Source organism: Eubalaena glacialis, chromosome 10 (genome assembly GCF_028564815.1).
Source record: "Eubalaena glacialis isolate mEubGla1 chromosome 10, mEubGla1.1.hap2.+ XY, whole genome shotgun sequence".
Classification (NCBI taxonomy): Eukaryota; Metazoa; Chordata; class Mammalia; order Artiodactyla; family Balaenidae; genus Eubalaena; species Eubalaena glacialis.
Window position 1 is genome coordinate 22400414 of NC_083725.1, and position 27987 is coordinate 22428400.

Sequence of the window (27987 nt, forward strand, 5' to 3'; positions counted from 1 at the left end):
AGCATTTATTAAATAAATATAATATAAATGTAGTATAAATTAAATATATTATATTTTTTCTCTTATACTGTATATTATACTAATTAAAATTATAATTATATATGTAATATATATAATATATATCATATATTAGCTAATGGAAAATATTATGATAATTATAATATGTTATATGATATTTATCATAATATATTGTATTAGCTATTATATAATATATTCATATTTATAATATATATCATATATAGTTTAAATATATAAGGTATACTATATTATATATAGTTATATTATATATTATATTAAATATATTTACATCAAATAGAAATATATTCTAATAATATATAATATATTATATTAATTATAATTTTAATATAATTGATTATAATTTTAATGTGTTATAATATATGATTATATATAATTATAATATATAATACATAATTATATATAATATATAAATATAATAACACATATCTAATATATAATTATACAATTATATAGCATATAATATGTAATATTAATATATGGCATATATAATGTATAGTCTGTATATCATATATAATAATATTATATAATATATAATATATAATACAATATATTTTTTATATTTTATGTGTATTATATATTATATATAATACATATCATATGTATAATATATATTTTTATATATTATATGTTATATTTGATATATAGCATGTATATTATATATCATATTATTTTATATATATTAAACAGATATATATATTATATATACATATATGTATTATGATATGCTTGATATGTATTGTAAATATGTATTATATATATAATGCATGCATTATATATATAATATATGTAGTATATTATATATGATTATAATTAATTATTATTTATAATAATTATCAATTATAATTTATTATTGTTTATAATAATATTATAAATATATATTATAGAAATATATAATTATGTATATATAATTATACCTAACCTACAAATATAATACATTATATATTATATGTGTAATATATGTTATATATATAATATCTACATATACACAGATACACAGAGACAAACATACATATATAATTCCAGTTAATTCTTTTAAGTTCAACAGAAAATTTCAAGCATCAAATTATGAAAGCAATTCTTGGTCCTAGAACTCATAGTGATACCCCAATGTATTTCAACATTTTTGCTCCTAAAGTCACATATGATATAAAATCAATTTAAAATTTATTTGCAAAGTCAGACAATATATCACAAGAAAAGAAAACTACACCTATGTCCCTCATGGACATACACACACCCACGAAAATTATTTGTCTGTAATCATTCTTTTTCATACAGAATTAAGTTCAACAAATCAGAGTATATATCATTTGATAAATGAAATATTGTTGAAATTTTCTCTTCATTAAATTAATTATTTGACTATTAAAAATATTGCCAAAATATTTTCTTTCTTATAATTAACTATTTCAGGAATTTAAAAAAAGTTAATAATGTAATGAATAACCAATTTCCTGCACCAGACCTTTAGAATTTATAGCATAGATCTAAAATGTCTATTTTTAATTTAAAATAACTCTTTAATATATAATATACCATGTAAAAATGGTAAAATAATTGTTAAAATTCCAAATGGGTTTTCAAGATTTTTCTATAAAAAGAGTTGACAAGTAAGAAAACATTGGGAAATATTCTCTTACATCATTGGCTAAAGTCATAAAGTCCTTTTTAACTATGACACCTGACACCAAATTTCTTGCCAGAACTGCTCATTCATATTCATCTACGAAGCTCAACAAAAAGCAAAGAGTAAATGAGTCTTGAATATTGTTTTTAGTTCTTTACACAGCAAACAGCACAAAAACTTTCCTCCAGTATTCTCTACACTCTGCCACTTTGTGTTGTCATTACAGAGCCAGGAGCTAGGTGAGAAGCAGTAAGAAGCAATTAGTCTTTGCTAGATCCATATCAGACACATTATATACCTTAGTTTGTTTAATTCTTGTAACCGTTACTTGAAATAGGCGTTATTGTGGTTGCCATTTTGCACATGAGGAAACCAAGGGCTAAAGAGGTTATGGGACTTGCCCAAGGCCACCAAGGTTGGAGCCGCCACTCAAATTTATGTGAGTCTGACTCCAAAGCCCATGGGGTATATTGTCTGTATCAGTGTGCTAGGGAACTTCAAATTTTAGAACAAATAGCCGCATATGATAAAATATCATGAATAAAAACACATTATGTCCAGCTCGTCAAGATAAGTAAAGTCCATCTTTTCTACACTTCTGTGGCCAAGTCAAACTCAAGCAGGAGCTCCTAGAACACTCACAAGTTTCCTGTCTTGTTCTTTCCCTAGTAAATCTGGGAACACTGGGCCTCAGCAGCTGCTGATCTCCTCCATTCCTAGAGACAGAAGGGAAGACTCAACCACCAAGGCAACTTGTGGACTAGGAAACACGTATTGAGAACATACTAGATCCTCTTTGCTTGGTTGCCAGGGCCCCTGTATTAATGGATGACCAAAACCCCAGTGTGTTTCTGAAATAATTTGCCTACTTGATAATTTCCACTGTGAGTCCAAGTGCACTTCATCTGCATTCCCATTCTCGTCTCCCTCGTGTCTCCCCTGTGGAACTCCTCCACTCTCATTCAACTCAAACAAATGCAAAATTCAATGTATATACATTTGTCAGTTTAGGAAGAGAAGAAGAAGGAGGAGGAAGAGGGAGAGAGGATAATAAGAGAAGAAGAAGAAAAAGGAGTAGAAGTAAGAGAGAAAGTAAAAGGACACAACCTCTTCGAGTTTCATTTTGCTGATGTATTAAATGAGGGTATGAAACCAAGTCAATTCTTAATCTTTTCTGAATGTTAAAATTTATGAAGAAAGCTATGGACCCTTTTTTAAGGGACACGCGCACACAATATTCCAAAGAATTCATGGATTTTAGGCCAGATCTCTGTGATTCCTTCTAACTCTATGGGAGCAATCCCACTATAAACTGAAGTCAAGCCTCTTTTATTACTATCAAATTCTGGTTCTAATTCAAGAGGGTGATGGAAAAATAATAATGTTGATAATTGTTTTGCCTAGCAACCTGCAAGTGAGACTCTAAATAATGTCAAATGGTACTAAGGATATCATGATTATTACAAGTATTTTAATATACCGCAGGTAAATCTTAACTCCTCAAGCACCAACACTCCAGTGTAGAAGTCTGACAACATGTTAAGCTGCTGCAGCAGTTCTTGGCCTGATTCCTCTTTCCCATCCCACCCCCACACCAACTCTCAAAGAAACTGCTGGGAGTTTCTTTGTTCTAAATAAAAAGGCTGAATGGAAAGATGAAATGGGCAATGAAATTTTCTGCGTGTTTTTCCTCTTCTATTTTCTATTCTATTCTTTTATAGTCTGAATGATAATGACAGAGGAAGTTCCCTTGGCAGTGTTGTGTTACCATGGTGATAAAAGAGTTCAAGGTTAACAAACCCGGGTGCTGGGAACCTTCTGCTGCAGCATAGATGCAAGGGAAGAGCTGGCAGTCAAAGTGTCACCAGGGGACCCACTTTCACGGCCTCTTCCTTTGAATGGCCACAGAGCCTGACTTGTGCCTTTCTGAATAGACAAACCAGGGATGTCTTGAAAGTAATAATAGCTCCATCACTTCCCCCTATGCAGAAATGTGCTGTGCCCTTCCTCTCAAAGGCCAGGAACTGATGCTTCTCACTAACAACAATCCACAGATTGTTAGAATATGTATGTGTTCTTTGTATTGGTACAAGTAGCTCAGAGATGCCAAGTTTTAGAATCCAAATGTACTTTAGAAAAGCAATTTGATCTTTGGGAACAAGCGATCCTAATAAGTTTTGACCATGTCAGGGCAGGCTAAAAGATGAATTAATTAAAAGGAGAGTAGAAAGAATACAGTTTAAATTAAATATCAGATGATCCAAATAACTTCCCTTAAAACATAACTCAGTTATTTTGCCTGAAACCAAATGATCTGATTTTCCTATTTTTGGATTCTCCTCAATATTCAAGCCTTAATGTCATGAAATTTGTACAGCTTATTTTAGACCAGAACTAAAAACGAAGAATGATGGAATCAAGGTAAGCTCTAAAGGTATTAAAGTAATTGATCCAAAATCTGCGATTTCTTTGAGAGGAGACAAAGGATTCTATATATGGTGAAAGGCATGAATGCTCTTAGGATCCCAGATATGGGACGGAATAGCTTTTAGTACATTATAGGGTTGTGGTAAAAAAGATTGAGAAATGGGACAGTTCTTCCCATTTTAAGTAGTACTAAAGGACCTTAGAAGTTCTTCTACTAAAAAGACTTAAGCATTTCTTACATGCTCTGTCTCCCATGACCATCTGTATGCTAATGACTCTCTAATCTCAGAGTTCCAGATCCATATACTCAGTTACCTATCAGATTTTCTGTTTGAATGTCCGTCAGACACACTAAACTCAACAAGAACAAAACTGAACTCCTTGTTTTCACCCCTTCATCTGCTGCTCCTCTCTACCTCAGCACCCTCTCTCAGTAAAGAGCCAGTAACCACTAGCCCAGCCAGAAATCTGGGAATTATCCTTGCCACCCCATCTTCCTCGCCCTGAACAATTACAAATTCTTGTCTATATTCCTGTCAAATCCATTCCCATCTTTCTGTCGCCATCTCCACTCTCCTTGTTTAGGCTTCCAAGACTTCTCTTGATGATTATCCCATCCTCCTGCACTGGGTTTCCTGCCTCCAACTTGCCCACATCCACCAACCCATTCTCCACTCTATGGTCAGAGTAATCTTTCTGAGATTCAAATATGATTATGATCATTGGTCTGCTTAAAAGTAGTCAATGGTCTTCTAATGCCTTCAGGATAAATCCCAAATTCTGTTCTGAGCATTACATGGCTTGGTAGGATCTGACCCCTACCTACTCTCCAGCTTCATCTATATATATCCAACCCTCCCACCTGCTCCTCACCCCCACCCTTCTGTCTGCACACACCATGTATGTATAAATTCCAGCTGGGGTGAACTACCTGGTTTCCTGAATGCAATTATTTCTCTTGACTCTGGGTCTTTGCTTAGAACTCTGTTCATACTCGCAAACACCCTCCCTGTTCCCTGGCCACTTGTTTTGTTGGGCTAGGTCCTGTTTATGTTTTAGATGTGAACTTAGCTGTAATTTCTTCAAAGATGTGTATCTTGCCCTCAAATTTTACCCTGTATGGTCTCATAACACCTGTGCTTCCTCCATCAAAGCATTTTACACTATAATTATGCCATATTAGATTTTTATAATTGCTTATTTACATTTTGTATCTTTATTTTAGATGTAAGTTCCATGAGGGCAGGGACTGAGTTCACCAGTAAATCCACAGTACCCAACACAGTACTCAAAACTATTTGTGGAATGTTCTTAAAGAATCTCTGTCTATAAATAAGCACCTGAAGTAATATTGAAATGTAGATTATGTAAACTCCTAAGTCCTCATACTTTTTTGACTAGCTGTGAAGTCTTAGATACTTCATAATACATTTTTAGTATTTAGCATGGTTAATGTTCTCCTTTTCTTGCATTCTATGACTACAACTTGCATTCACCTACCATATATTCCCACCAGAATTATGCTGGAAGAACACTCTGGCAGTATCTCTTTTCTAAGAAAATTCCTGTGGATTAAAATTTGGCTGATGTAGGAACTAAGAAACCAGCCCTTCCAAAAAAATATGGGTGGAGTACATTTTCCCAAACATTTTTGACATTTTTTTCCAAGACAGGGAATAATTTGAATGAGAGAGAAGATTAAAGATTATCTCCTTTGGAAATAACATATAGAGAAAGAAAAGTTTGCCAATTGTCTAAATATTTTCACCATGATGTCTTGGTAATCTCCATAATTTCTAACAAATGTAAAATTTTTTGTGCAATTAGTGTTTGAGAGGACCATTAGTGGTTATCTGAACTTTTCTGGCAATATCAGTCAGGACATCCATCTGTTGCCAGGCACCTTTCTAAAACTCATTGTTGATTACAACACCTTTCCCTGCAAACACCTTTGCTCGTTACTCCAATGACTACAGAAATAAAACTCAACCTCACTAGCATGGCTCACAAGACCCTACATTACACGATCCTACCTCTTTCTGAGAGTTCATCTTTCCCAAGTCCCTCCACGTATCTTACATTTCAGTCACACTGTATAACTTACCACTCTCCAAGCACACCTTGCCCTTCTAAGCTTCCATGTTTTTTGCCTTTTGCCTTGCACCTAGATTCCCTTCTTCCTTAACCATCTTGGCCTAATGCAATTTTATTCATCCTTCATCTGTAATGCTGAACTAGCTAATGGGGACTCCACTGTGCAGGACTCTAAATATCAGACCAAGGTAGTTAAATGTTATCCCAAAACAGTGAGACTGTGGGATTCTGAGTGGATGGATGGTACACACAAAATTGTGGTTAGTGAACAAACTAAGAGTCCCAAGGACCAGGAAATGTTGATAGCCACATAATTGTATATGCAGTTATAAGGAAAAGCCATCACTTCCAAGTTTCTTGGACATATTCCCTGGACATATTCCAAGTTTCCTGGAGATGGATACCAGATATTCCCATTCTTTCCTCCTAGTTTGATATTTACTATTCTTAACATTGTGTTCTGCTTGCCACATGGCTGGCCAGCTGTAAACTTCAATTGGACACACCAAGATGGACAAGCAAACAGAAGTGTCCCTTACATCATCAGGCCCTTCTTGTGTCAGCTTTGACTTCTCAGGTTGCCACATTCATGACATCTGCCAAGACCACCTTCCTACCGAAAACAAAAATCAGAGGATGGTAGATTGACTCAATGCCATGGTAATTTTTAAAAATCAAGTGATCTTTCTAGTTTGTCTATGTCATCTTTATTTAGATTTTCTGTAATTGGCCAAATAGGAAAGTTGAAAGTTAAAAATAAAATCATTGTAAGAGTTCAGCTTAAACTTGAAAATCCCTTGTGTTTGTAGGCAGTGACATCACACTGTGAGAAATGGAAGCCGGGGAGGCGGAGTCAAGATGGCGGTGTGGGAAGATGCAGAGTTAGCATCTCCCCACAAGTAGCACACCTGCTGGCTGCTGGTGCAGGACTCTGGCGCCCAAGGAGACGGGAGGAACCCCAAAGTGAACTGGTAGGACATAGGGGGACTGAGGGGAGAGGAGAAGTGGAGGCCAGACAGGATTGGTGCTCCTGAGGCCAGGGAGATCAGGAGAGGCAGGTGGGAGGGACTCTGGGAAGAGTGGAAGAGGAGCAGGAGGTGATTGCCCTGCCCACTTGGGCCGGGGAGCCTGCTGAGCTCCCAGGCCAGTGCCCTGCACTCCAAAGCCCCATCCAGGCCATGTGGGTCCTGGGGGCATAAGAGGGAGACCAGGGAGATCAGAAGAGGCAGGTGGGAAGGGGCCTCCCAGACTGGAGGAGCAGGAGAGGAGAGGAGGGCCCTTTCCCCACCCACTCTAGCCCAGGAAGCCTGCTGGGCTCCCAGGTGATGTCCCCTGCCCTCTGAGACCAGGGGTATGGGGCACCCCTGGGCTCCTTTTGTTCCCTCAGCCTAAGCCCCACCCCCCACAGCCCCCAGGGCCTTTTCCAGCCCTGTGGGTCCTGAGCATTGGCTCCACCCACCACCCAAACCTTGCCCGTGCTTAGGCCCACCCTCTACAGCCAAGGACTCACCCCCCCCTTTTATTTTCTTTTCTCTCCTCTTCTTTTTTACTATTGTGATACTGATGTACCTTCCGCTTGATGATTCATCTATATTTTTATTTTTATATTCTTTCCAACATATCTGTTAGCTTCCTAGTCTGATTTTATTTTTTACTTTGTTATTGTTTTTTTTTTTTTTTTAGCCACCCCACATAGCTTGCATGATCTTGGTTCATGAGCCCTGGGTTGGGCCGAAGCTCCTGCAGTGGGAGATCTGAGTCCAAACTACTGGACTAGCAGAAAACCTCAGATCACATGGAATATTCATGAGAGTGAGGTTTCACAGAGTTCCTCATCTCAGCACCAATACCCAGCTCTACCCAACTGCCTAGAAACTCCAGTGTTGGAAGCCTCAGGCCAAACAATAAGTAAGACAGGGACACAATCCCACTCATTAAAAAAAAAAAAAAAAAATGAGATGGCAAAAAAACATGTCACAGATGAAGGAGCAAAGTAAAAACCTACCAGATCAAATAAATGAAGAGGTAATAGGCAATCTACCAGGAAAAGAATTCAGAGTAATGATAGTAAAGATGATCCAGAATCTTGGAAATAGAATGGAGGCGCAGATTGAGAAAATACAAGAAATGTTTAACAAAGATCTAGAAGAACTAAAGAGCAAACAAACAGAGATGAACAACACAATAACTGAAATGAAAAATACACTAAAAGGAAACAAAAACAGAATAACTGAGGCAGAAGGATGAATAAGTGAGCTGGAAGACAAAATGGTGGAAATAACTGCCGAGGAGCAGAATAAAGATAAAAGAATGAAAAGAATTGAAGACAATCTCAGAGACCTCTGGGGCAACACTAAACACACCAACATTTAAATTATAGGGGTCCCAGAAGAAGAAGAGAAAAAGAAAGGGTCTGAGAAAACATTTGAAGAGATTATAGTGGAAAACTTGCCTAACATGGGAAAGGAAATAGTCACCCAAGTCCTGGAAGCACAGAGAGTCCCGTACAGGATAAACCCTAGGAAAAACACACCAAGACACATATTAATCAAACTAACAAAAATTAAATTCAAAGAAAATAATTAAAAACAGCAAGGGAAAAACAAAAAATAACATACAAAGGAATCCCCATAAGGTTATCAGCTGATTTTTCAGTGGAAACTCTGAAGACCAGAAGGGAGTGGCAGGATATACTTAAAGTGATAAAAGAGAAAATCCTACAACCAAGATTACTCTACCCATCTCATTCCAATTCAATGGAGAAGTCAAAATCTTTTCAGACAATCAAAAACTAAGAGAATTCAGCACTACCAAACCAGCTTTACAACAAATGCTAAAGAAACCTCTCTAAGTGGGAAACAGAAGAGAACAAAAAGGTCCACAAAAACAAACCCAAAAACAATTAAGAAAATGGTAGTAGGAACATATGTATCTATAATAAACTTGAATGTACATGGATTAAAGGCCCCAACCAAAAGACACAGACTGGCTGAATGAATACAAAAAACCCCCCATATATATGCTGTCTACAATAGACCCACTTCAGACCTAGGGACACATACAGACTGAAAGTGAAGGGATGGGAAAAGATATTCCATGCAAATGGAAAGCAAAAGAAAGCTGGAGTAGCTATAATTGTATCAGATAAAAGACTGTAAAATAAAGATTGTTACAAGAGATAAGGAGGGACACTACATAATGATCAAAGGATCAATCCAAGAAGAAGATATAACAATTATAAATGTTTATGCACCCAACATAGGAGCACCTCATACATAAGGCAAATGCTAACAACCATGAAAGGGGAAATCGACAGTAACACAATAATAGTAGGGGACTTTAACACCTCACTTACACCAATGAACAGATCATCCAAACAGAAAATAAATAAGGAAACAGAAGCTTTAAATGACACAATAGACCAGATAGATCTAATTGATATTTATAGAACATTCCTCCCAACAGTGGCAGAATACACTTTCTTCTCAAGTGCACACAGAACATTCTTCAGGATAGATCACATCTTGGGTCACAAATCAAGCCTCAGTAAATTTAAGAAAATTGAAATCGCATTAAGCATCTTTTCAGACCACAACACTATGAGATTGGAAATCAATTACAGGAAAAAAACTGTAAAAAAACACAAATACATGGAGATTAAACAGTGTGCTACTATATAACTAAGGGATTACTGAAGAAATCAAAGAATAAAAAAATACATAGACAAAAATGACAATGAAAACACTATGACCCAAAACCTATGGAACGCAGCAAAAGCAGTTCTAAGAAGGAAGTTTATAACAATTCAATCTCACCTCAAGAAACAAGATAAATCTCAAATAAACAATCTACCCTACACTTAAAACAACTAGAGAAAGAAGAATAAAGAAAACCCAAAGTCAGTAGAAGGAAAGAAACCATAAAGATCAGAGCAGAAATAAATGAATTAGAAACGAAGGAAACAATAGCAAAGATCAATAAAACTAAAACCTGTATCTTTGAGAAGATAAACAAAATTGATAAACCCTTAGCCAGACTCATCAAGAAAAAAAGGAGAGGTTGCAAATCAATAAAATTAGAAATGAAAAAGGAGAAATCACAACTGACACTGCAGAAATAAAAAGGATTATAAAAGACTACTACAAAAAACTATATGCCAATAAAATGGACAACCGTAAAGAAATGGACAAATTATTGGAAAGGTACCATTTTCCAAGACTGAGCCAGGAAGAATTAGAAAATATAAACAGACCTATCACAAGTAATGAAATTGAAACTGTAATTAAAAATCTTCCAACAAATAAAAGTCCAGGACCAGATGGCTTCACAGGCGAATTCTATCAAACATTTAGAGAAAAGCTAACACCTATCCTTCTCAAACTCTTCCAAAAATTTGTGGAGGGAGAAACACTCTCAAATTCATTCTATGAAGCCACCATCACCCTGATACCAAAACCAGAAAACAATATCACAAAAAAAGAAAATTATAGACCAATATCACTGATGAACATACATGCAAAAATCCTCAACAAAATACTCGCAAAGAGAATCCAACAGCACATTAAAAGGATCATACACCATGATCAAGTGGGATTTACCCTAGGGATGCAAGGATTCTTCAATATACGCAAATCAATCAATGCGATACACCACATTAACAAATTAAGGAATAAAAACCATATGATCATCTCAATAGATGCAGAGAAAGCTTTTGATAAAATTCAATACCCATTCATGATAAAAATTCTCCAGAAAATGGACAAAGAGGGAACCTGCCTCAACATAATAAAGGCCATATATGACAAACCCACAGCAAGCATCATACTCAATAGTGAAAAACTGAAAGCATTTCCACTAAGATCAGGAACAAGACAAGTATGTCCACTCTTGCCACTCTTATTCAACATAGTTTTGGAAGTCTTAGCCATGGAAATCAGAGAAGAAAAAGAAATAAAAGGAATCCAAATTGGAAAATAAGAAGTAAAACTGTCACTGTTTGCAGATGACATGGTATTATACATAGAAAATCCTAATGATGCCACCAGAAAACTACTAGAATTAATCAATGAATTTGGTAGGGTTGCAGGATACAAAATTAATGCACAGAAATCTCTGGCATTCCTATACACCAACAGTGAAATATCAGAAAGAGAAATTAAGGAAACACTCCCATTTACCATTGCAACAAAAAGAATAAAATACCTAGGAATAAACCTGCTTAAGGAGGTGGAAGACTTGTACTCAGAAAACTATAAAACACTGATGGAAGAAATCAAAGGTGACATAAACAGATGGAGAAATATACCATGTTCTTGGATTGGAAGTCAATATTCTGAAAATGACTATACTACCCAAAGCAATCTACAGATTCAAGGCAATCCCTATCAAACTAGCAATGGCATTCTTCACAGAATTAGAACAAAAAATTTTACAATTTGTATGGAAACACAAAAGACAACAAATAGCCAAAGTGATCTTGAGAAAGAAAAATGGAGTTGGAGGAATCAGGCTCCCTGACTTCAAACTATACCAAAAAGCTACAGTAATCAAGACAGTATGGTACTGGCACAAAAACAGAACTATAGATCGATGGTATAGGATAGGATGCCCAGAGATAAACCCATGTACATATGAGCACCTAATTTATGACAAAGGAGGCAAGAACATATAATGGAGAAAAGACAGCCTCTTCAATAAGTGGTGCTGGGAAAACTGGACAGCTACATGTAAAAGAATGAAATTAGAACACTCCCTAACACCATACACAAAAATAAACTCCAAATGGATTAAAGACTTAAATGTAAGACCAGACACTATAAAACGCTTTGAGCAAAACATGGGAAAAACACTCTTTGACATAAACCACAGCAAGATCTTTTTTGACCCACCTCCTTGAGTAACGGAAATAAAAACAAAAATAAACAAATGAGATTTAATTAAACTTAAAAGATTTTGCACAGCAAATGAAACCATATATAAGACAAAAAGACGACCCTCAGAATGGGAGAAAACATTTGCAAATGAAACAACAAAGGATTAATCTCCAAAATATACAAAGAGCTCATGGAGCTCAATATCAAGAAAACAAACAATCCAGTTAAAAAATGGGCAAAAGACCTAAATAGACATTTCACCAAGGAAGACATACAGATGGCCAAGAAGCACATGAAAAGATACTCAACATCATTAATTATTAGAGAAATGCAAATCAAAACTACAATGAGGTATCACCTCACACCAGTCAGAATAGCCATTATCAAAAAATCTAGAAACAATAAATGCTGGAGAGGGTGTGGAGAAAAGGGAACCCTCTTGCACTGTTGGTGGGAATGTAAATTGATACCACCATTATGAAAACAGTGTGGAGGTTCCTTAAAAAACTAAAAATAGAACTACCATATGACCCAGCAATCCCACTACTGGGCATATACCCTGAGAAAACCATAATTCAAAAAGAGACATGTACCACAATGTTCACTGCAGCACTATTTACAATAGCCAGGACATGGAACCAACATAAATGTCCATCGAAAGATGAATGGATAAAGAAGATGTGGCACATATATACAATGGAATATTACTCAACCAAAAAAAAAAAAATGAAATTGAGTTTTTTGTAGTGAGGTGGTTGGACCTAGAGTCTGTCATACAGAGGGAAGTAAGTCAGAAAGAGAAAAACAAATATCATATGCTAACGCATATATATGGAATCTAAAAAAAAAATGGTACTGATGAACCTAGTTGCAGAGCAGGAATAAAGAGGTAGACATACAGAATGGACTTGAGGACATGGGGTGGGAGGGCAAAGCTGGGGCAAAATGAGAGCAGTATTGACATATATACACTACCAAATGTAAAATGGTTGGTGGGAAGCAGCGGCATAGCACAGGGAGATTGGCTTGGTGCTTTGTGTTGACCTAGAGGGGTGGGATAGGGAGGCTCAAGAGGGAGCGAATATGGGGACATGTGTATGCATATGGCTGATTCGCTTTGTTGTGCAACAGAAACTAACACAGTATTGTGAAGAAATGATACTCCAATAAAGGTCTATTAAAAAAAAAAAAAGAAGAAATGGAAGCTGGTAATTTCCAATTGACAACCTAATCAGAATCTGTTTACTGAGGAGGACATGAAATGGGTACACGTATTTTAAATGGATACAAAAGATCTGATGCTTTGTAAAAGAAAAATTAAAACTTTTCAATTAAGAGGATTGCTTTCAAGAGATTCAAGTTGTTTTAGAGTTCAAGTAAATGTCTCCCCCCAGAAAATTCATCCTAAATGGAGGTATTTTGCTCATGCCATGTGGTTTGTAATTACTTCAGAATTTCCCATCACTCTCCCTAGCTTGTCTTCAGAGGAAAGATGTTTATCTTCTCATACGAGTGTTGAGAACTTTCTTCTTGTCGCTTTGCTTCAATTACCTCCACCTGGGGAAGAAATTATTTCACTTCTTTGTTAGCTTCCTGGGACTGTTAGACACAACTTGTAAAAATGTTAAGAAAAAAAATTAAAACAATGTTGAATTTAGTCTAACAGGTGTACAGTTACTGACTTCCCCCACCCACCTAATCCCCCAAAGAATGGGTGCTTCCCCTGAATCTAGTTGGGATTTTTATGACCTGGCTTGTGTATGTGGCCCCTGCAAGAACTTCCTAAGATTCTGATTTTTTATAAGTGGTTTACAATTTAAACACTACTTCACCACCACTCCTCCCTCACCACTCCCGCACAACGATTAGCTGGTGTTCCTGTATATTTAGTTTTTGATTTTTGAAGAACCTCATTTGCATTTTGTTTTTATTTTTATATGTTATAATTTCATGTTAGTTTTATGATCGCAAGGCACCCCGACATTTTCGGTAAGTCACATATGCACTTGGGAATAGCATCTCAGTCATCTGGCCCCTAGAAGATTTCCAATGGAGACCTTGTCTCTGTGGGGAGGTGTAGGTGACAGCTGAGTGCAGGTGGATGTCACACGACTTCCTGCTTCTTGGTTGCTGACCCTTCTAGGGCTTGCTTGAGATTTCCCCCGGTTAAAATCCAGCTTCCTGCAGGCATTCAAAGGAGATTTCAGTAAGTTAACACCCACCGCTTGAAAGGAGAAGGCAAGAGAGAAGGAGGTCAAGGCAGAAAGAAGGCTTATCGTTGAGAATGTGGTTTGACAGTTGGCAGGGAGCCTCCTGCTGCAGAGGGAGTTGTGACCTGGTCTCTGCTTTGTATTAGGGAGTCAGGGCCAAGGTTTGTCAAAACAAAGCCACACACAATATCCTAATGCCAAACGGGCAGAACCTCTAGCCTGTTGCAAATGAAATCATTGGGAATTCCTTGGAGAAAGCATTACAGCTCTCTGTGGCTAACCTAGTGCAGATGTCTGATTGTACCACCTTATCTCCCTAAGGCACGGCCAGGAGCACGCTGCTGCCCTTTGCAAAATCCTTTCAGGCTGCCGCCCTCCTTGAACAAAGTCTAAAATCTTCAACTTCCCTTTCCAAGCTTTCCCCAGTTTTGTTCTATGTACTTTTCCAATCTCAAATCACAATATCCCAAATGGGCCAGACATCCTAGCAGCTATGGGCCTTTGCTCAAGCAGTAAACTCTGCCTGGAATGCACTTCCTTCTTTGCAGAAAACCTCCAGTGGAAGATCTATATTTCCTTCAAGGTCCAGCTCAATGCCAGGTTTTCCTCTCTTGTAATTAGTCTCTTCCTCTCACTCTGTTTGAACTCTGTTATAGCATTTCTAATATCATGATTTCCAGGGACAATTAAATTTCAGACTTTTACATCAGATACACCTGTGTTTTTCTCCCAGCTCTGCAGCTTACTGTGATGTTAAGCAAGATATTAATTTTTCCCAAACCTCAATTTTTTCCTCTGATAAATGGGAATTATTCTAAAATAGGGGAGTTGTGAGGATTAAAACAAAAAGTATCAGGAGGAAAGTTCTTAAAATAGGGCCTGGCATATACAAGTTTCCTATGATATTTTCTTTCTCTCAATAGGCTGTGCTATTAGGGCCATATCCTACTTGACATGTATTCTCAGAAGTACAGTGATTTCCACCTGGTAGGTGCTAAATAATTTTTGTTCCCTTAAGACATTTATTGAGCAGATTCATAATATGAAGCCAGGAAAATCACACCAAACAATGCAAATGTATTAGGTCTCTGTGCAGAGCCCCCTCCTAAATTTGGTTTGGTTCAAGGCCACTGCTGTAGGCTTCCAGGCAGAGTTCGTGGGTGAAGCAGCCCTGCTCCTTCTCCCCTTGTCCGCAAAGTAGGCAAACACCAGCTTGCTTACTCTCACAACCAAGAAGAAAATGAGATTAACAAATCCCAAAAAGCCCCCCTAATGACAAGTAGACTATTTTTTCCCCCTAAAATATGAACAGGAAAGACGTTTTAAACAGGTGATCTATAGCAGTGGTTCTCAAACTTTTGGAATTGGGATTTCTTTACATGCTTAAAATTTTTGATGACTTCCAAAAGCTTTGGTTTATGTAGGTTATATGTAGCTATATTTTATTATATTAGAAATTAAAACAGAAAATTTTTAAATATTTATTAACATTTAAAAAATATACTAAGTGTTAGCATAAATAATATACATTATGAAAATAACTACATTTTCTAAAACAAACCAACAAATTAGCGAGAAAAGTAGCTTTATTTTTCATTTTTACAAATCTCTTTAATGTCTGGTTTCATAGAAAACAGCTGGATTCTCATATCTGGGTTTTTTTTTAATATATAACAAATTTATTGGAGTATAATTACTCTACAATAATGTGTTAAGTTTCTGTTTATAACAAAGTGAATCAGCCATACATATACATATATCCCCATATCTCCTCCCTCTTGTGTCTCCCTCCCACACTCCCTATCCCACCCCTCTAGGTGGTCACAAAGCACCGAGCTGATCTCCCTGTTCTATGCGGCTGCTTCCCACTAGCTATCGATTTTACAGTTGGTAGTGTATACATGTCCATGCCACTCTCTCACATTGTCACAGCTTACCCTTCCCCCTCCCCATGTCCTCAAGTCCATTTTCTATGTCTGCGTCTTTATTCCTGTCCTGCCTCTAGGTTCTTCATAACCTTTTTTTTTTTTTTTAACAGTCCATATATCTGTGTTAGCATATGGTATTTGTTTTTCTCTCTCTGACTTACTTCACTCTGTATGACAGACTCTAGGTCCATCCACCTCACTACAAGTAACTCAATTTCGTTTCTTTTTATGGCTGAGTAATATTCCATTGTATATATGTGCCACATCATCTTTACCCATTCATCTGTCAATGGACACTTAGGTTGCTTCCATGTCCTGGCTATTGTAAATAGAGCTGCAATGAACATTGTGGTACATGACTCTTTTTAAATTATGGTTTTCTCAGGGTATATGACCAGTAGTGTGATTGCTGGCTCTTATAGTAGTTCTATTTTTAGATTTTTAAGGAACCTCCATACTGTACTCCATAGTGGCTGTATCAATTGACATTCCCAGCAGCAGTGCAAGAGGGTTCCCTTTTCTCCACACCCTCTCCAGCATTTATTGTTTGTAGATTTTTGGATGATGGCCATTCTGATTGGTGTGAGGTGATACCTCATTGCAGTTTTGATTTGCATTTCTCTAATGATTAGTGATGTTGAGCATACTTTCATGTGTTTATTGGCAATCTGTATATCTTCTTTGGAGAAATGTCTATTTAAGTCTTCTGCCCATTTTTGAATTGGGTTGTTTGTTTTTTTGATATTGACCTGCATGTGCTACTTGTAAATTTTGGAGATTAATCCTTTGTCAGTTGCTTCATTTGCAAATATTTTCTCCCATTCTGAGGGTTGTCTTTTCATCTTGTTTATGGTTTCCTTTGCTGTGCAAAAGCTTTTAAGTTTCAATAGGTCCCATTTGTTTATTTTTGTTTTTATTTCCATTTCTCTAGGAGGTGGGTCAAAAAGGATCTTGCTGTGATTTATGTCATAGAGTGTTCTGTCTATGTTTTCTTCTAAGAGTTATACAGGTTCTGGTCTTACATTTAGGTCTTTAATCCTTTTTGAGTTTATTTTTGTGTATGGTGTTAGGGAGTGTTTTAATTTCATTCTTTTACATGTAGATGTCCAGTTTTCCCAGTACCACTTATTGAAGAGGCTGTCTTTTCTTCATTGTATATTCTTGCCTCCTTTATGAAAAATAAGGTGATCATACGTGTGTGTTTTTATCTCTGGGCTTTCTATCCTGTTTCATTGATCTATATTTCTGTTTTTGTGCCAGTACCATACTGTCTTGATTACTGTAGCTTTGTAGTATAGTCTGAAATCTGGGAGTCTGATTCCTCCAGCGCCGATTTTCTTCTCAAGATGGCATTGGATATTCGGGGTGTTTTTTGTTCCATACAAATTGTGAAATTTTTGTTCTAGTTGTGCAAAAAATGCTATTGGTAATTTGATAGGGATTGCGTTGAATCTGTAGGTTGCTTTGGGTAGTATAGTCATTTTCACAATGTTGATTCTTCCAATCCAAGAACATGGCATATCTCTCCATCTGTTGGTATCATCTTTAATTTCGTTCATCAGTGTCATATTTTTCTGCATACAGGTCTTTTGTCTCCTTAGGTAGGTTTATTCCTAGGTATTTTTTTCTTTTTGTTGCAATGGTAAATGGGAGTGTTTCCTTAAACACACCCTAGTAGAGGGGACTGGTGTCTGTGTTCTGGTGGATGAGGCTGGATCTTGTCTTTCTGGTGAGCAGGACCACATCCAGTGGTGTGTTTTAGGGTGTCTGTGACCTTATTATGATTTCAGGTAGCCTCTCTGCTAATGGGTGGGGTTGTGTTTCTGTCTTTCTAGTTGTTTGCCATAGGGTGTCCAGCACTGTAGCTTGCTGGTCGCTGAGTGGAGCTGGGTCTTTGGGTTGAGATGGAGATCTCTGGGAGAGCTTTTACTGTTTGATATTACGTGGAGTCAGGAGGTCTCTGGTTGACCAATGTCCTGAACTCAGCTCTCCCACCTCAGAGGCACAGTCCTGATACCTGGCCGGAGCACCAAGACCCTGTCAGGCACACTGCTGAGAATAAAATGGAGAAAAAATAAAGAAAGAAAAATAAATAAATAATATGACTTAAAGTTATTAAAATAGAAAATAAAAAATATATTAAAGTAAAAAAATTATAAAGTAATAAAAAGAAAGAAGAGAGCAACCAAACCAAAAAGCAAATTCACCAATGATAACAAGCACTAAAAACTATACTAAAAAAAAAACAAAAAAGCGGACAGACAGAACCTAGGACAAATGGTAAAAGTAAACCTATACAAACAAACTCACACAAAGAAGCTTACACATACACCCTCACAAAAAGAGAAAAAGGAAAAAAAAAAAAATATATATATATATATATATATATATATAAAGGAAGAGAGCAACCAAATCAATAAACAAATATACCAATGATAATAAACTCTAAATACTAAACTAAGATAAGCATAAAACCAGAAACAAATTACATGCAGAAAGCAAACCCCAAGTCTACAGTTGCTCCCAAAGTCCACCACCTCAATTTTGGGATGATTCGCTGTCTATCAGGTATTCTAGAGATGCAGGGTACATCAAGTTGATTGTGGAGATTTAATCTACTGCTCCTGAGGCTGTTGGGAAAATTTCCCTTTCTCTTTTGTTCACACAGCTCCTGGGGTTCAGCTTTGGATTTGGCCCTGCCTCTGCATGTAGGTCACCTGAGGGCATCTGTTTTTGCCCAGACAGGATGGAGTTAAAGTAGCAGCTGATTACGTGGCTCTGGCTCACTCAGGCTGGGGGGAGGGATGGGTATGGAATGTGGGGTGAGCCTGCAGCGGCAGAGGCCAGCGTGACGTTGCAACAGCCTGAGGTGCACCGTGTGTTCTCCTGGGGAAGTTGTCCCTGGATCACAGGACCCTGGCAGTGGCAGGCTGCACAGGTTCCCAGAAGTGGAGGTGTGGATAGTGACTTGTGCTTGCACACAGGCTTCTTGGTGGCTGCAACTGCAACCTTAGCGTTTCATGCCCATCTCTGGTGTCCATGCTGATAGCCGTGTCTCCCACCCGTCTCTGGAACTCCTTTAGGTGGTGCTCTGAATCACCTCTGTTCATGCACCCTGAAACAATGATCTTTTGCCTCTTATGCAGTTCCAGAATTTTTCTTGGGCTCCCTCCCAGCTAGCTGTGGCTCACTAGCCCCCTTCAGGCTGTGTTCACACAGTCAACCCCACTCCTCTCCCTGGGATCTGAACTCCGAAGCTGGAGTCTCATCTCCCAGCCCCCACCCACCCCGACGGGTGAGCAGACAAGCCTCTCAGGCTGGTGAGTGCTGGTCGGCACCAATCCTCTGTGCAGGAATCTCTCCACTTTGCCCTCTGCACCCCTGTTCCTGCGTTTTCCTCTGTGGCTCTGAAGCTTCCCCAGCACCACCTGCCGTCTCCGCCAGTGAAGGGGCTTCCTAGTGCGTGGAAACTTTTCCTCCACAGCTCCCTCCCAGAGGTGCAGGTCTCATCCCTATTCTTTTTTCTCTGTTTTTTCTTTTTTCTTTTGCCCTACCCAGGTACATGGGGAGTTTCTTGCCTTTTGGGAAGTCTGAAGTCTTCTGTCAGCGTTCAGTAAGTGTTCTGTAGGAGTTGTTCCACATGTAGATGTTTTTCTGATATATCTGGGGGGAAGAAGATGATCTTCACGTCTTACTTCTGTGCCATTTTGAAGGTCTTCCCCTGGTTTTGCATTCAATTGGTTGTGATATGTTAATATAAATAAAAGTGGCCTCACACAGATATGTGGTGGGAAAAAGGAGCACTCGACGTGAGGTAGCTTCTTGGTTGCAATATGGAATCCGAACCATGTCAATGAAATTTCCTTACCTTGTTATGTTAATTTTTACTGGCCAGTCTTGCATTTTAAATGGACCTTTTACCACCCATGGTGTTTTAATATCATGCTTTGATCATTTCCAAAATATTGGTTCACTGAGTTATGCAGACCTTCAAAAAGTTAAAAACATTTCATTATACAATATATAAAACTTCGATTTGGTCATATCATCACCAACCTCATGAGAAAAGTCTTTAAATATTGGGAGCTGTCAAGCTTGTGGTAGAAGAAATGAGTTTCTAATTTTTGCTTGAAAGTTACAGATTTTATCATTGACAGTGCTTGCTATCCATTGTTTTCCTTGAAATAATAGGTTCAGTGGGCTCATTTTGAGAAAATACCCGTGTGAATAATGATAGTTTGTCCATCAGTCATTCTTCCAAGTGGAAATGGTATTTCATGAAAAAGAGGCCAGTTTTGCCCACTATGCCAGTAATTACACAGGTACTTTCTCTTGAGTCAATTATTGTACTCTGGTGTGCATCAAAATTCCTTTACATACACTTCCTATTTCACAACACAGAATAATAAAAAGATGGGTAATCAGGGTCAAATTATTTTTAATAATTTATTAACTTATTAAAAGTATTTTACAATGCATTATTTATAAATCACAATTTTATTATAAAATAATTAGTTGATTTCTTAATAATTTATTATCTACAAAGTAATTATTTTTACTGCTTCATTAAAGTTATTCTTAAGTCAAACAGGCATTTTCTTTTCACTGTGAGTGCCTGGAAATGAAGAACACAATTACTCTAGTATACTGTTGATGCTGTTCAGTAGATTTGAGGGCCAGAAGCTAAGGAAAGCAGCCATAAATGAAAAGACATTTTAAAGGCACATTCAAAACTAAAGAGAAATTTCTTCCCACTACACTGGGCATAGCACAGACTCTCCCCGACCCCCTTTTCTTTGAGTCTCTTCCTAAAAGGACATGTCCTGTTCCTTTATTACAGGATTGAGACAGGAGTGATAGTTTCAGGTGCTACCTACAGAGTACCTCTGCAGGGCCTGTGCCATCTGATATTTCCCTTTAAATTCGGTCACTCTGAAAGGGACAAGAGCTGGGAATCAGAATGCATATCTCATCCTAAAGCAAGATCATTAAAACTTTTAAATAAATTCCAGAAGTTTGAGTCTGTCAGCTCTAATGCTCTTTTTCCATCAAAACATCAAAAACAACTACATTACAATGTTAAACTCAGTAATTCAATGAATAAAATCTCCTTTTGCCTTCTTATTAATTTGTTATTTGCAATATGTACTTTATCAAGTAACACTGGGGTGTTAGAGCCAGTGATAAAATATGATCTTGTGAAAGGTCTGAGAACAGCAAGAAACCAAAGGTCACTCTCTGTTCAAAAAGGGCAAAAACCCTCAGAAAGTGGCTTTCCCGAGCAAAATTTAGCCTTTGACCTTTGGCAACTTACCATCAATGCTTATGGGACTCATGTTCATAGGACTTATTTGCACACTGGAAAAGTAGGTTGAGTAATGGAGAAAGGCAACTTGCTCCCAGTGGGCTAGGATTAGACAGATTCCAAAGTCATGCTTACGTGAAACATTGGAAGGACTCTAGAAGAAATCATACACAATGAAATGGTGAATGAATAATCTAAATAAATTCATCTTGACCCACATTTCATCCTGAGCATATAGAATTTATCTATTCTAGAGAAGTCTAGGTCATCAGACCTAATCATTTTGTTTTAAGTTAAAAAGAGATTTGTTGCTGACTAATAGGAGGCAGTACATTTTCTTCTATTTATGCAGGCCGCATATTTTCCATATCTTTTACCCTTGAGCAGCAGAAGAAATACTGAGTCTATCCTTTACAGTGGAAGCATCTGAGAAGCAGGAGATGTGGGTTCTTTTCTTGACTTTAAACATTGCTGGGACTGACCTGGGGCAAGTTGCTCTGTCCTTTAGAGTGTGAAATGATCACCAAATTGTTTAGCTCTCCTAGTCCACAGATATAGCTTTACTGTCTCATTGTCATGTATCTTATAGAATCAGAGTACACCTGAGTAAAGTGGAGTGTACTTAAGCTCTAGGTAAATAAAAATGTCTTGAACCCACCCCAACCACTTCCAATTTCAAGGTCTGTGCGAATTCTTGGGAGACCAGGTTCTCCTGAAACCTCTGTCTCTTAGGCTCTTACATACTGATGCTGTCTCTCACGTTATCAACTAATGGGAATCTTTGCTTTACATACTTACACACACACACACACACACACCCCATACCTAACCTCCTATTATATATCTGAGTATTTAGTAAAAGTTAGCAAAGATAGAGAAAGTGCCAGGGACAGAGACTACAGACATTTTGTTCGTTCCTCTCTTAAAGAGACCGGGGTTAGAATTTTGGTCTATCAGTTATTAGTTGTATAATCTTGGACAATTTGCTTAATCCCTCTGAGACTTCATCTCTCACTTAAAAGACATTACCTCCATTATAGTTCTGCTGTAAGAATAAATGAGATAATGCATGTGCAACTCAAGTTTCTGAAAGACTTCCAAGGTCACCCTCTAAAATAGATATGAATAAAAACAATATTGGGACTTCCAAATCTGGGAATATGGTGTCAATTTAATATTCCTCTCACTAAATACAACTAAAAACCCTGGACATTATGTGTAAATCAGGCATAATAAGACTCTGAAAGGTAAAGAGAAGAAGGCTGATCAGCTAGGAATCTTGCAATATGAAGGAAGACACAGTGGTGAGTTCCTTGGGCTTTCTTTTTGCCTCATATACTCCAGATCTGGAGTTGAAGAAACTGGAAACTGGGAAATGGCAACAGACAAAGACAATTGGCCCTGACATAAGCTTGATCCCTGTAACCAAAGAGCCAGGAAAAAGACAGCTGAGCAAGACAAAAAACTTTTAGACAATAACTGCACTACTCCAGCTAAACATCATCTCCACACATGGCAGACAAGAATGAGTAGGAAGGCTAGACCTCCACCCTTGTAAGACTGTAATGAGGTGTCCCAATAGCACCTCCAGGGTGATATCAGAAAACGTCAAGTGGGAGCCAGCACTTTCATTATTACCCAGCAATAACAAGGCCACCTGCATCACAGTGTTAGTGGAGAACACATGGGGAATTGGAATTCCCACCCCTACCCAGCAGTAATGAGGTGGTGTCCCTCCCACCTTCTTTTGTTGGAGCAGTGTCAGAGAAAACCAGCAAAAACAGAAAGTTTAAATAAGATTCATAGTCTCATGACACAATATGAAAATGTCCAGGTTTCAATCACTTATACCAAGAACCAAGAATATCTCAAACTAATGAGAAAAGACAATCAATAAATGTCAACACTCAGATGACAGAGATTTTAGAACTATTTAAAGCAGCTATTATAAAAATGATTCTATGAGCAATTTTGAACACTCTTGGGAAATAATTTTTTAAAAGTAGGAGGCCTCAGCAAATAAGCTGAAAGTCTCATCAAGGTAATAGAAAATATAAAGAAGAACCAAATGGAAAATACAATAACTGTAGTAAAATGTTCAGTGGACACATTCAACATTAGAATGGAGGAGACAGAGAAAAGAAATCAGTGACCTAGAAGATATAATAGAAAAGTAGAAATTATCCAATCTGAACAACAGAAAGAAAATAGACTGGAAAAAAGTGAACAGAACTTCAGGGACTTGTGAGACTATAACAAAAGATCTAACATTCATGTTACTGAATCCTCAGAAAGTAAGGAGAAAGAGGGTATGGCTGAAATATCCACAAATTTGGCAAAGAGATATAAGTGTACAAATTTAGGAAGCTGAGAAAACACCAAACATGATAAACCTAAAAAAATCCATACCAATACACATAATTAAACTTCTAAAAATTAAAGACAAAAAAAAAATCTCAAAAGCATTCAGAAAAAAACAGAAGACAATTTGAATGTCAGTGGATTTCTCATCAGAAATTATGGAGGCCAGAAGGAAGTGACCAAATATTTTTTCAAGTGCTAAAGAGAAAGCCTGTCAATCCATAATTCAATCTCCACCAAAAATATCCTTTAAGAATGAAGGGGAAGTCTAGATATTCTCAGATGAAAGAAATCAAAGAGAACTTTTTGCCAGCAGATATATCCTAAAAGAATGGCTAAGGGAAATTCTCTAAACAGAAAGGAAACAATGAAAGAAAGAATTTTGGAATATCAGGAAGGAAGAAAAACCACGGTAAGATAAAATATGAGTAAATATAATAGACTTTCCCTCTCTTCTTGAGTTTTATAAGTTATGTTTGATGATGGAAACAAAAATTATAACACTATCTGATGTAATTTTAAATGAAAAAGACAATTATATTATAAATTAGAAAGAATAAAGGGACCTAAGGGAGGGAAAGTTTCCTGCCCTACATTCAAACTGATAAAATGACAACACAGTATACTCTGATATATTAATGTAATAACTGTAGCAACCACTAAAAAGATATACACAAAGATATAATAAAAATACTATATATAAATGAAAATAAAATTCATAAAAATATTCAAGAAATCCACAGAAAGGCAGAAAAAAGAAAATAGAAAATTTTTTGAAAAGATAGAACATAAAAGAAAAAATACAATGGCAGATTTAAGCCCAATGTACTGATATTTACATTAAATGCAAATGTTCTACCAATCTACCAAGAAGACACAGCAAAATGTGTGTGCACTAGCCAACAGACCTGCGAAATATGTGAAGCAAAACTGATAGAACTGAAAGGAGAAATAGACAAGTCTATAATTGTAGTTGAAAACTATGAAACATGCAGTACAGTATACCATAACCTGAGCCATAAAACAAATATCAACAAATATAATAGAATTAAAATCAGAGTATTCTCTGTCCACAAATGAAACAAACTAGAAATCAATAACAGAAGGAAACAAGAAAATATCTAAACACTTGGAAACTAAACAATACATTTCTAAATAATTCATAGGTCAAAAGGGAGTGTCAAGAGAAGTAAGAAAAAATAAATAAAAATTAAAATGTGTTATATTGAAATTTGTAGGAAACAGATAAATCTGTGCTAAGGAGAAAATTCATAGCACTAAAATGCATATAAAGAGAAAAAGTCTCAAATAAACAATCTAAACCCCCACCTCAAGAACCTAGAAAAAAGAAAAACAAAATATACCCAATGTGTGCAGACAGAAGGAAATAATAAAGAGCAGAAATCAATGGAATTGAAGACAGAAACAGTAAAGAAAGTCAATGAGAAGAAAGTGCTAGTTCTTTGAAAATACCAATGAAGTTGACAAACTTTTAGCAAGACTAAAAAAGAAAAGAATCTAAAAAAGAGTGGACATATGTATATGTATAACTGATTCACTTTGCTATACACCTGAAACTAACACAACATTGTAAATCAACTCTACTCCAATAAAAATTATTTTAAAAAAGACTAACAAAGAAAGAATGAAAGAGAAAAAAAATACACAAATTACTGCTATCAGGAATGAAACAAAGAATATCACTACAGACTCTGTAGTCATTGAAAAGATAATAAAGTAATATTATGAATAGCTTTACACCCATAAATTTGACAACTTAGATGAAATGGACTAATGCCTTAAAAAATACAAACTACCATTATTCATCCAGTATGAAATAGGTCATTTGAATAGCTCTGTTACTATTAAGGAAATTGAATTTATAATTTTAAAATTCTCAAAAATAAAATCTTCAAGCACAGATGATGTTACTGGAGAATTCTACCAAATAATTAAAGAAGAATTAACATCAGTTCTACACAATTTCTTACAGAAAACAGAAGAGGAAACACTTCCCATTTCATCTTATGAAACTAGTCTTATCCTAACAAGAAAACCAAACATAAACAGTAGACATAAAAAGAAAATGATAGACCAATCTACCTCAGAAGTATAGATTAAAATATCCTTAATAAAATATTAAAAAACAGAGTTTAGCAATATTGAAAAAAAAAAGAAAAGAACAACAAGACAAGAAAAGGAAATAAAAGGCATATAGTTCAGAAAAGAAGAAAGCAGTGTGTACATATCAATCTCAAACTCCCTAACTATTCCTCTCCCCCACCCTTCCAGCCTGGTAACCACACTGCTATATTTAAATTGGATAACCAACAGGGACCTACTGTATAGCACAAGGAACTCTGCTTGATATTTTGTAACAACCTAAATGGGAAAAGAATTTGAAAAAGAATAGATACATGTATATGTATAACTAAATCAGTTTGCGGTACACCTGAAACTAACACAACATTGTTAATCAACTATAATATAAAATAAAAAGTAAAAAAAAAAGAAAAAAGAAAACAAAACTGTCCCTATTTTCAAATGACATGATTGTACATACGAAAATCCCAAGGAATCTACAAAAATCATCTAGAACTAATAAATAAGCTCAGAAAGGCACAGAAAATAACAAAGATAAATATGCCAAAATCAAAGTGGAGGAGAAAATTTGGAAAAAATCTTCAGGGTCTAGGGCTAGGCAATGATTTCTTTGACTTGATAGCAAAAGGATGACCCATAAAGAAAAAACTGATAAACTGAATTTCATCAAAATTAAAACATTTACTCTGTGACAATGAAAGGCAAGCTAGAATGAGAGAAAACACTTGCAAAGCACATAACTAACAAAGGACTAGTACCTAGAATATATAAAGGATTCTCAAAACTAAACAGTGAAAAAAACAGAAACAATCCAATGACCTAATGGGTAAAACACATTCACTGAAGAATATACACAAATGACAAATAAGCACACGAAAAGATGTTAACATCATTAACCATTGAGGGAAAGCAAAGTTAAATCAAAATGAGATATAACTGCACACCTATCAGAATGACTGACATTAAAAAAAAAAAAGTGATAATACCAAATCAGGAGGGATTGCAAAGAAACTAGATCACTCATGGATTGCTGTTGGGAATGCAAAATGATACAGACACCCTGGAAAACAGTTTGGCATTTTCTTTAAAACCTAAATATGCAACTACCATACAACCCAGAAATTGCACTCCTGGGAATTTATTCCAGATAAATTTAGATGTATGCCTACAGAAAAACCTGTCCAAAAAACTTTGTAGTAACTTTATTTGTAATAGCCAAAAAATGAAAAAATTACAGATGTCTTTAATGGGTGAATAATTGAACAAACTGAGGTGTATCCATACTATGGAATACTACTCAGCAATAAAAATGAATTATTGATATGTGCAATAGCCTTCATGAATCTCCAGAAAATTATGTTGAACAAAAAAAGTCAATTCCAAAAGGTTACAACCTGTACAGTTCCATGTATATAACATTCTTGAAATGACAAAATTATAATAAGGCAGAAAATATTAGTGTTTTCCAGGGGTTAAGTAGGGGATGCAGGCAGAAAGGAAGTGGATGTGACTACAAAGGGGAAACTTGAGGGTTTTTGTATACTGTTCAGGTTTTCTGGATGTAAAAATGTATTAGCTTTTACTTTAGGTAAATCCATGTCTTTTCTTTTATAGTTTCAGCCTTTGGAGTCTTTCTTAGAAAAATATTGCACACAACAAGATCATAAAGGAAAAGTCACTTTATTTTCTTCTAACACTTTTATGGTTTTGTTTTCCAGTTTTTTTGTTTGTTTGTTTGTTTTTGTTTTGGGGAGGTTTTTTTTTAACATCTTTATTGGAGTATAATTGCTTGACAATAGTGTCTTAGTTTCTGCTTTATAACAAAGTGAGTCAGTTATACATACACATATAGCCCCATATCTCTTCCCTCTTGCATCTCCCTCCCTCCCACCCTCCCTAACCAACCCCTCTAGCTGGTCACAAAGCTGATCTCCCTGTGCTATGCGACTGCTTCCCACTAGCTATCAATTTTAAATTTGGTAGTGTATATATGTCCATGCCATTCTCTCACTTTGTCCCA